Genomic DNA, 10,993 nt, shown 5'->3' with positions numbered 1-10,993 from the left:
AACCCGAGTCCAGAGAGGTTCTGGCAAGACACATACACTGGCCAAATAGATAAGCAAAGGGAGAAGGTAAGTCTTGATCAGGTTCACCCTTTCCCTGAGGGTCAAAGACCAACCCTTCCACTGGTCAACCTTCTGAGCGGCGATCGTGAGCCTGCTGTCCCAATTTTGGGTGGGATAATCCCCATGGCCGAATTGAACGCCTAGGACTTTGGCTGACGACTGGGGCTCTGGGAGGGTGTCCGGGAGACCGAAAGATGGATCACCCCCTCCCAGCCAGAGACTCTCACACTTATCCCGGTTAATCACGGACCCGGAAACTTCCGAGTAGCGTTCTACCTCCGACATCACGTATTCCGCCTCCCCTCCCGAGGACACGAAAACAGTGACGTCATCGGCATACGCCACCACCCTCAGAGTGGCTTCCGGCTCCTCCAGACTCATCCTGACTCCCGCCAACGGTCCTCGATCAATCCTCCTAATAAAAGGATCAATCGCAAACACGTATAAGAGCGGGCTCAATGGACAACCCTGGCGGACTCCAGACCCGACCTCAAAAGGGCTGCCAGACCAACCGTTCACCAGAGGGAAACTCTCTGCCCCTGCATACAAGATCTTTAACCAATCGACAAACCCCCCCGGCAGGCCATATTTCAGAAGGACTGCCCAGAGGTACTCGTGGTCAACCCGATCAAAAGCCTTTGCCTGATCTAAAGCCAGCATGTACCCCTTCCAGTTACCCGCCCTACTCTGCTCCACTGCCTCTCGGACACCGAGCACAGCACTAAACGTGCTTCGGCCTGGAACTGAGCAATGTTGGGTCTCCGAAAGGAGCCGGGGCGCAAACTGCACCAACCGTTTAAACAGTATCTTGGCCAGGATCTTTCTGTCCGTATTGAGAAGCGCTATGGGACGCCAATTCTCAATACGGCTCGGATCTTTACCCTTTGATATAAGGATCAGAGCTGACCTCCTCATTGACTTCGGCAGAGCACCCGAGGAAAGGCACTCATTGAATACCTTAGTCAAGAGGGGAACCAAGGAGTCCTTAAAGGTCTTATAAAACTCGGATGTTAAGCCATCCGGGCCTGGCGACTTCTTTAGGGCAAGCCCTTCGATCGCCAGGCTGACTTCCTCTTCTCTGATTTCTTCTATCAAAACGCCAAGAGAGAGGTCTACTCTTGACTCAGGGATGGTTTCAGCCAGGAAAGCCGAAATCCTGTCCCGATTCAGATCCTTCTTCCTCAAGAGGCACGAGTAGAAGGACTTGACGATTTCCAAGATCCCTGATCTGGACCTATCCAGAGATCCCGTACCATCGACCAGTCCCGTCACCAACTTACTTTTCACTGACATCTTACAGTTTCTGTAAGGGTCGGGCGAGCGGTACTTCCCGAAATCCCTCTCAAAAACCAAAGATGTGTGCCTATCGTACTGGCACCTCTTAAGCAAAGATTTCACCCTGGAGATATCCTCTCGGCTACCTCCAGTCGAGACCAGTTGTTCGAGTTTCCTCCTCAGACCCTGATACAAGCGGTACCTGTCCAGGGACCTGAGGCTCGAGAGCTGGCGGAAGAATTTTGCCACCCGATCTTTGAATATCTCCCACCACTCAGACTTAGTGTCACAAAGATCCAGCAACTCTACCTGACTCTGAAGGAAGTCCTTAAAGGATTGTCTCACCTCTGCTTCCTCCAGGAGGGCCGAATTTAGCTTCCAATAGCCTCTTCCCATTTGGGGGGATTCTGCAACATTCAAAGAGAACATAATCATACAGTGATCAGAGAATTCCACCTCTACCACCTCTAAAGGTGAAAAAGTAGTCTCCTCCTTTAAATAAAACCTGTCTATTCTAGACCTAATCTGACTACCTCTATAATAAGTGAAACCACCGTGGCCTGGGGTGTGCCTAATGTGGACATCCACCAGGCGAGCCTCGCTAGCTATGCTATTCAGGGATACACTATCATAAGCCAGCCGGTTTCTGGCGCCTCCCCGGTCTTGGGACCTTGTGACTGTATTAAAGTCCCCGCCAAAGACCACCTGCCGACTCGTAAAAAGGAAAGGTTTGATCCTCATAAAGAGACGCTTCCGATCCCACCTGGTTTGGGGACCATAGATGTTTATCAGGCGAAGCTCTTGACCCTTCATGAGGACATCTAAAATCAAACACCTCCCCATTTCTAACTCAATCACTCGTCGGCTTTCTACTGGTGCGGTAAAAAGAACCGCCACTCCGCTATACGGCTCAGCCGCAAGAGACCAATATGATGGACCACGCCTCCACTCCTTTTTTGCTTTATACACAGCCGCCAAATCTGGCAGCCTGGTCTCTTGCAAAAATAAAATGTCAGCTTCAACCCGGCTGAGAAAATCAAAGGCTGCAAACCTAGCCGCATCCGATTTAATACTGGCGACATTAATGGTCGCCAGCGTCAACGGAGTGAGTGCCGCCATACAGAGTGATTAAGTTAGACGGCCTTCTTCCTTCCCTTCCCCTTCTTGTTCTTTTTCTTACCCCTCTTGGGGCTACCCCCTAAGGTGGCACGATCTCTTTTGAGAGAGACAGTGGTGTCCATCTCATTAGTCACCACCGCCTCCCCCTTCGCACCACCCTTGTCATTCCCATTACCAGCGTCTGGACCCGCCCCACCTCCCGAGGACCTTGCATCCTCACCGGAGGGAGGCGCGGGCCCTTCCAGAGGCTCCTTCTCTTGCCCCTCCGGCTCCCCACCTTCAACCTCCTCCCCGGAAGAAGAGATCTCATCCAAGGTGAGGTACCGGTTGGAAAGATCCAGGGGAAGAGAGTCAGGATTAGAGAGGTCCAGGGGGGAGCTGGCTTTGCCTTCCACAGGCACTCTAGCCGGGCTAGATCTTTTTTTGGTCAGACGTTTCCTTCTTGTTCTTTTAGACTCTGTCTCACTCTCCTCTGTTGCACTCTCGTAGCAAGAGGACAGAGTCACCTCGGAACGGTCTAGTCTCGTGAGTTCCTCATTCACCTCGATATCCCCCAGGGTCTCAGCTCTAGGAGAGGCATTCTCTTGGGAGGGCACAGGCATCACCCCAGGAGGGGGTTCCACCTGCCCCCTCTCCATTTGACGCCTCTCCCTCCGTCTCTGCTGGGACGGGCTTTCTTTTCTCTTCATCGACCCCACTGCCCTGTCGCCTTCGCCAGCACTCGCCTCGGCAGTGGGGGCCTCCCGGCTCGCCTCTGCGCGTGCACGAGCCACGTTGGCGACAGAGCGAGGGCAACGACTGAACGGGTGCCCTAGCTCACCACACAGGTTGCATCTAATCTGCCCACAAGATGCAGCTAGATGGCCTTCACCCCCGCACAACGCGCACCTCTGCACTCGGCAGCTGGCGCTGAAGTGCGAAGGGCTGCCGCACTTGTAACACAGCTTAGGCTGCCCCCTGTAGAACACCATGATCCTATCCCGACCAAGGAAAGCAGATGACGGTATGTGGGAAACCGACCCCCCTGAATGTTTCAACTTAATCTGAAACGTCCAGGCACCCGACCAGATGCCAAACTCATCCAGGTTCTTGCTAGGAAGACCCTGGACGTCCCCGTACCTGCTCAACCAGGTCAAGATGTCAACACAAGAAAGTGACTCATTACGGGTCAGAACGGTCACCTTTCTTGACCTCATTCTGGCGGGTTATCGCTTGCACAAAAAACCCCTGCCAGTCCGGCTGGTCTTTTGCCAGTTCATACCCAGACCAGAAAAGTTCAAGACCCTCTGGCCGGGCAAAACTGACATCAAACTCCCGGGTGCCATACGGATGTATCAGGGCAAAGATGTCACATGCCCTGATGCCCATCTGAAAGAGAAGCTCCGCCACCCTCTTCCTGGTAGGGCACGCTTCATTGCCTCTCCATTTCAGACAGACAACATTCCGTCTGGCTGACCCAGGGCCGGTTGTGGGTGAGGACCAGGTGGTCTCGCCCCCGCCTTGCTCTCGGAAGGCACGCAGGCCATGCCTGTCTATCCAGAAGGATAGATCCACCTGCTGCCCCCCTACTGTAATGGAATTCTCCCCTCTCCTAAGAGCCTCTAGAAGTTGCCGCTGCAAGTTACCGTCACCAGACATTGGTAATGGGGAGGACAATGGGGACCGCCCCTCCCCCCCTGCGCCGGCGACCACACCAGCATAACTTCTGCCAGGCGTAACCGACGCAGGAGGGGCAGCCGGACCGGGCCCACCCCCACCCCCCCCAGACCTATCTACAGCAGGTGTCACTCCAGACCCCTCTGAAGGGGCCTACATGAGGCGCACCGGCCACTTGTACAGTGGTCGGCCGACCTCCAACATTCACCCCTCCATCAGGGCCCGGGGCAACACCACTAACAAAAACTGTATTCACACAAGTGACCACTTCTTCAGTGGCCACTACCGCACTCTCCCCTCCACCCACACACACTGCTGGGCCAGAGGGGACAGAGGTCACGTTATTCGTTTTGTCCATCATTTCCTTGCTGGACACATTGTTAACAGTCTTTCCGGATTTTTCGGGCCGGCGGGCTGTAGAACCACTGGTCCCAGCCACGCCGGCCTTATCCACTTGACGGACAGTGCAGGAGGGAGGGGCGGTGCGCACCACACTCGCACCAGGACCGCCCCCTCCCTCTCTGCCTACAGACACGCTGCTCTTAGCTCCTTTGTGGATATCCGAAGCCCCACCCCCTCCACCCCTGACCACTCCCACTGCGCCTCCACTCCCCGCCGCCACGACAATACCAGCGGAAGGGACTGAAGCGGAGCAGACCGGGGCAGAGGAGACTGGAACCCCGGCAAGGACCTTGGGCACACAACTTGGGAGGGGCGGAGGCAGCCACCTCGCACCCTCCCCCTGCAACTTCGGATGGGGACACCGCTGTACCCGCAGCCGCACCCCCTCCACCCACAGCCACCCCCACCACCCCTGCCCCCCGTCCCCCGCCTGCCATGCCAAAACCGACAGGGGGGACTGCAGGGCGCACGGGAGCGGCGAAGCAGACCGGGGCAGAGGACGCAGACCCCAGGACAGGGATCCCGGCAACGACCTCTGCAAGGGGGGCAGTGGCAGCCACATCGCCCCGCCGCACCTCCACCCGGCACCTGTCCAGTGCCCCAGCAGAGGTGGGCGGAGCCACCCGACCACCAACCATGCCCCCCTCGCCACTCGCCCCGGGAGCCTTCCTGTCTGGCCCCTCCTGCTTCTCCTCACCGCCCCTGTTACCGCAAACAGGGACGGCGTCCTGCGCCATCTTTACCACATCTTTCTCCCCACTCCTACGCACCGGTCCCACAGCAGAGACCGGGCCAGGGAGGATGGTGGGGTTCGTGCCCTGAGCTGGCTTTGCAGCCGGCCCCGGGCACGCAGGGTGGGTCACATAGACATACCTCACCTCTGGATTTAATGTCTTTGCCTTTCTCTTCTTTCCTATTGGCTCATCTTCCGGTAATTCATCACCAAACAAATGTCCTCACGAATTTTGGGGGACTCCAGGTGGCGTATCTCGGCCATAAGCTGCCCCCCAACTCCGCTGCTCTCACTGAAGTCTATTTCCTCATCGGAACTAGTGGGGGGCAGGCACACCTGCTCTGCGGTGATGCCAGTTTCCGCAGGTTGCCCCCCCATGTCCGACTCTTCCTCCTCACTAGAGGAGTCATCTTCTTGCTGCTTCACGGCTTCCAGCCATTTCATTGAACCTTTTGTCGTTCATGAGCTTCTCCTTAAAGGGGCCACTGTTCTCCAGAATGGCCCCCATTCTGTCCTGCAGCTCTTTAACAATTCTTTTAAGCCTTTTACTTTTCCTTGATATTTCCGGCCTGTTTTTTCTGGCCGCTTTGTCCACCTTCCCCCTCTCAAGCCTTAGTTGCTCCCTCACCTTCTTGAGGGTCCTATTCGCCTCCTCGAACTCCTGGAGGTAGGCCGCGATCCGGGAGCTGTAAACGGCGATTAGTTCCCGGGGCTTCATGTTGCCCCAGTCAGCCTCAACCGGAACCAGGCCCATCCCCAGGAGCACTCCGCGTACCTCTTGGAGGGCTACTGTCCGCCCTCCTGGAACCGCCGGCGATGGACACGGCTTCACCTCCGGGGGCTGCAGGGGCCGCTGCACCACGACTCCTGCTGGATCTTCTGACCCCCGGGGCGGAAGATGGAACTGAGGCCGGTAGCTCACCTCCCCTACCTCCCGCCGGCCTACCCCGGGAAGCAGGATCCTGGGTCTTGAGTCGCTTCATAGCCCAGGAACCCTACCAGCTCCCTGGGGAGAGAGAGGCAGGGCCTGGGCTGGGATAGATGGAAAAATCCCTGGAAGTCTGTCAGCAATTAGCAGGAGCTCCTCCACACACGACCACACCCGACCACTGGCTCCTGCACACTGAGGATTACACCCAGTATACAGGACAGGAGAAGTGGTACTGTGCAGTGTATATATACAGAATAAGAGCAGATACTGAGGATTACACCCGGTATACAGGACAGGAGAAGTGGTACTGTGCAGTGTATATATATACAGAATAAGAGCAGATACTGAGGATTACACCCAGTATACAGGACAGGAGAAGTGGTACTGTGCAGTGTATATATATACAGAATAAGAGCAGATACTGAGGATTACACCCAGTATACAGGACAGGAGAAGTGGTACTGTGCAGTGTATATATACAGAATAAGAGCAGATACTGAGGATTACACCCAGTATACAGGACAGGAGAAGTGGTACTGTGCAGTGTATATATACAGAATAAGAGCAGATACTGAGGATTACACCCAGTATACAGGACAGGAGAAGTGGTACTGTGCAGTGTATATATACAGAATAAGAGCAGATACTGAGGATTACACCCAGTATACAGGACAGGAGAAGTGGTACTGTGCAGTGTATATATATACAGAATAAGAGCAGATACTGAGGATTACACCCAGTATACAGGACAGGAGAAGTGGTACTGTGCAGTGTATATATACAGAATAAGAGCAGATACTGAGGATTACACCCGGTATACAGGACAGGAGAAGTGGTACTGTGCAGTGTATATATATACAGAATAAGAGCAGATACTGAGGATTACACCCGGTATACAGGACAGGAGAAGTGGTACTGTGCAGTGTATATATACAGAATAAGAGCAGATACTGAGGATTACACCCAGTATACAGGACAGGAGAAGTGGTACTGTGCAGTGTATATATATACAGAATAAGAGCAGATACTGAGGATTACACCCAGTATACAGGACAGGAGAAGTGGTACTGTGCAGTGTATATATATACAGAATAAGAGCAGATACTGAGGATTACACCCAGTATACAGGACAGGAGAAGTGGTACTGTGCAGTGTATATATACAGAATAAGAGCAGATACTGAGGATTACACCCAGTATACAGGACAGGAGAAGTGGTACTGTGCAGTGTATATATACAGAATAAGAGCAGATACTGAGGATTACACCCAGTATACAGGACAGGAGAAGTGGTACTGTGCAGTGTATATATATACAGAATAAGAGCAGATACTGAGGATTACACCCAGTATACAGGACAGGAGAAGTGGTACTGTGCAGTGTATATATATACAGAATAAGAGCAGATACTGAGGATTACACCCAGTATACAGGACAGGAGAAGTGGTACTGTGCAGTGTATATATACAGAATAAGAGCAGATACTGAGGATTACACCCGGTATACAGGACAGGAGAAGTGGTACTGTGCAGTGTATATATATACAGAATAAGAGCAGATACTGAGGATTACACCCGGTATACAGGACAGGAGAAGTGGTACTGTGCAGTGTATATATATACAGAATAAGAGCAGATACTGAGGATTACACCCAGTATACAGGACAGGAGAAGTGGTACTGTGCAGTGTATATATATACAGAATAAGAGCAGATACTGAGGATTACACCCGGTATACAGGACAGGAGAAGTGGTACTGTGCAGTGTATATATATACAGAATAAGAGCAGATACTGAGGATTACACCCGGTATACAGGACAGGAGAAGTGGTACTGTGCAGTGTATATATATACAGAATAAGAGCAGATACTGAGGATTACACCCGGTATACAGGACAGGAGAAGTGGTACTGTGCAGTGTATATATATACAGAATAAGAGCAGATACTGAGGATTACACCCAGTATACAGGACAGGAGAAGTGGTACTGTGCAGTGTATATATACAGAATAAGAGCAGATACTGAGGATTACACCCAGTATACAGGACAGGAGAAGTGGTACTGTGCAGTGTATATATACAGAATAAGAGCAGGATTCTGAGGATTACACCCAGTATACAGGACAGGAGAAGTGGTACTGTGCAGTGTATATATACAGAATAAGAGCAGATACTGAGGATTACACCCAGTATACAGGACAGGAGAAGTGGTACTGTGCAGTGTATATATACAGAATAAGAGCAGATACTGAGGATTACACCCAGTATACAGGACAGGAGAAGTGGTACTGTGCAGTGTATATATACAGAATAAGAGCGGATTCTGAGGATTACACCCAGTATACAGGACAGGAGAAGTGGTACTGTGCAGATGTATATATACAGAATAAGAGCAGATACTGAGGATTACACCCGGTATACAGGACAGGAGAAGTGGTACTGTGCAGTGTATATATACAGAATAAGAGCAGATACTGAGGATTACACCCAGTATACAGGACAGGAGAAGTGGTACTGTGCAGTGTATATATATACAGAATAAGAGCAGATACTGAGGATTACACCCGGTATACAGGACAGGAGAAGTGGTACTGTGCAGGGTATATATATACAGAATAAGAGCAGATACTGAGGAACTCTTTTTAATTTTATACAAAAATACAAAAAATTTGCCATAAAATTTCCAAACAATATATAAAACAAGTATATACACTTACCCTCCTGGCCCAGCTCCATGCATACTATCTCATTCATACCTACTAAAAAGAGAAAATGAAACCTAGCCTAACGTAAACATCCGATCCGGCTGAACCCTGACTATATACAAATTTATACAAATTGTTTCTAACAGAAAAAAAGACAACTTGTCACAATAAATAATCATACTAAAAATATAAAAAAAAAAATATTATTTTTTTAATATATATATATTTATTTTTGTATTTTTTTTTTTTTGTATATATATATTTTTTTTTTTTTTTTTGGGTATACACACACATATGAGAAAAACAAAAACAAACCTATACTAACCCTACCAATCTATCTATCCCATCACCTTCACCCAGGGCCAACCTCCGCCTCTTGTCCCTCCATGAGGCCAGCCCTTCCTCCACCACCCACACCCAGCCCCTCGCCTCATGTCCTCCTATGTCCGCATAGTCCAGGGCTGGATGCAGGCCTCCCCACACGAAAATAAATAAATAAATATGAACCCCCCCCCCACCCCATCCCACCCAACCTAACTACACCCCACTTACCCTATCATACAATATATACATCTTATAACAACCATATCTATCTATACAAACCAATATTAAAATCCACCCGAAGGCCCAAGTTCAGTCATTTGCAAACCTTTCTTCAAAAACTCATCTTAAATACAAAACAAAAACCTAATGTGAAAGCCTCAGCCCAACACCAGGAAAAGTGCTACTGAGGCTAAGGTACATCAAAGGTGAAGCCTCTCCAGAGGTAAGAGACCCCATCCGTACCCACCTTCTCGCACTCAAGAGAGCGAACCTTCGCCAGGTCACCTAGAATGTTCCTACACACCTCTTCCACAGGGAGGACTTTCTGCTGGGTTGAAACTAAACACCGTGCGTTCCATGTGAAGTACCTGACCACTATGCTAACTACAAAAGCTGTGCATGGGTCCCTTCTTCCCAAACCTTTGAATGCTCCATAAGCCCATTCCGCATAGGAGAGGTTGGCTAGCCTAGGCCAGCCAATGGATGCGCCCACCCGTTTGTATACCTCTGTATTAAAGGGACACTGAAGCAGGAAGTGCTCCATACTTTCCAGTATGTCGCCACACTCCTCCCGGGGACAACCCCTTTCATCAGAGTTCCTATACCTCAAGTTGCCCCTTACATACAGCTTCCCGTGAAAGCAGCGCCAAGCCAAGTCCCAAAACTTCAAGGGGATCCTTGCCGAATTTAACAACTGTAAACCCCTGTCTAGATCCCGGCTTGGGCAATCCTTAAGGGCCAGGGGCTTTCGGAAGTGGGTCAACAAGACCCTCTCGTCAAGGGATCTCCTTGACTGGGTCTTGATTTCCCTCACTCCCAAACCCCACCGGCGGATCACCTTCAGAATCGGGGTGACATAAGCCGGAAGATATCCGTGAGGTGTACGCAAATCCTTCACTTGCCCTCCTGTCTCCCACTCCTGGAAGAAAGGCCGAAACCAACCCCTGCAAGAGACTACCCACGGAGGAGCCCTCTCTTTCCAGAGGTTTGCCAGGTTGATCTTAACAAAGGTGTTCACGAGGAACACCACTGGGTTGACCATACCCAACCCCCCTAATCTCCTCGTACGGTATGTCACCTCTCTCTTGACTAGGTTCAGCCTATTCCCCCATAACAGTTGAAAGAACAGACTGTAAACCCGAGTCCAGAGAGGTTCTGGCAAGACACATACACTGGCCAAATAGATAAGCAAAGGGAGAAGGTAAGTCTTGATCAGGTTCACCCTTTCCCTGAGGGTCAAAGACCAACCCTTCCACTGGTCAACCTTCTGAGCGGCGATCGTGAGCCTGCTGTCCCAATTTTGGGTGGGATAATCCCCATGGCCGAATTGAACGCCTAGGACTTTGGCTGACGACTGGGGCTCTGGGAGGGTGTCCGGGAGACCGAAAGATGGATCACCCCCTCCCAGCCAGAGACTCTCACACTTATCCCGGTTAATCACGGACCCGGAAACTTCCGAGTAGCGTTCTACCTCCGACATCACGTATTCCGCCTCCCCTCCCGAGGACACGAAAACAGTGACGTCATCGGCATACGCCACCACCCTCAGAGTGGCTTCCGGCTCCTCCAGA

The sequence above is a fragment of the Bufo gargarizans genome, unplaced genomic scaffold (assembly GCF_014858855.1).
Source record: "Bufo gargarizans isolate SCDJY-AF-19 unplaced genomic scaffold, ASM1485885v1 fragScaff_scaffold_526_pilon, whole genome shotgun sequence".
NCBI classification, from domain to species: Eukaryota; Metazoa; Chordata; class Amphibia; order Anura; family Bufonidae; genus Bufo; species Bufo gargarizans.
Note: the sequence above shows the minus strand (reverse complement) of the source record.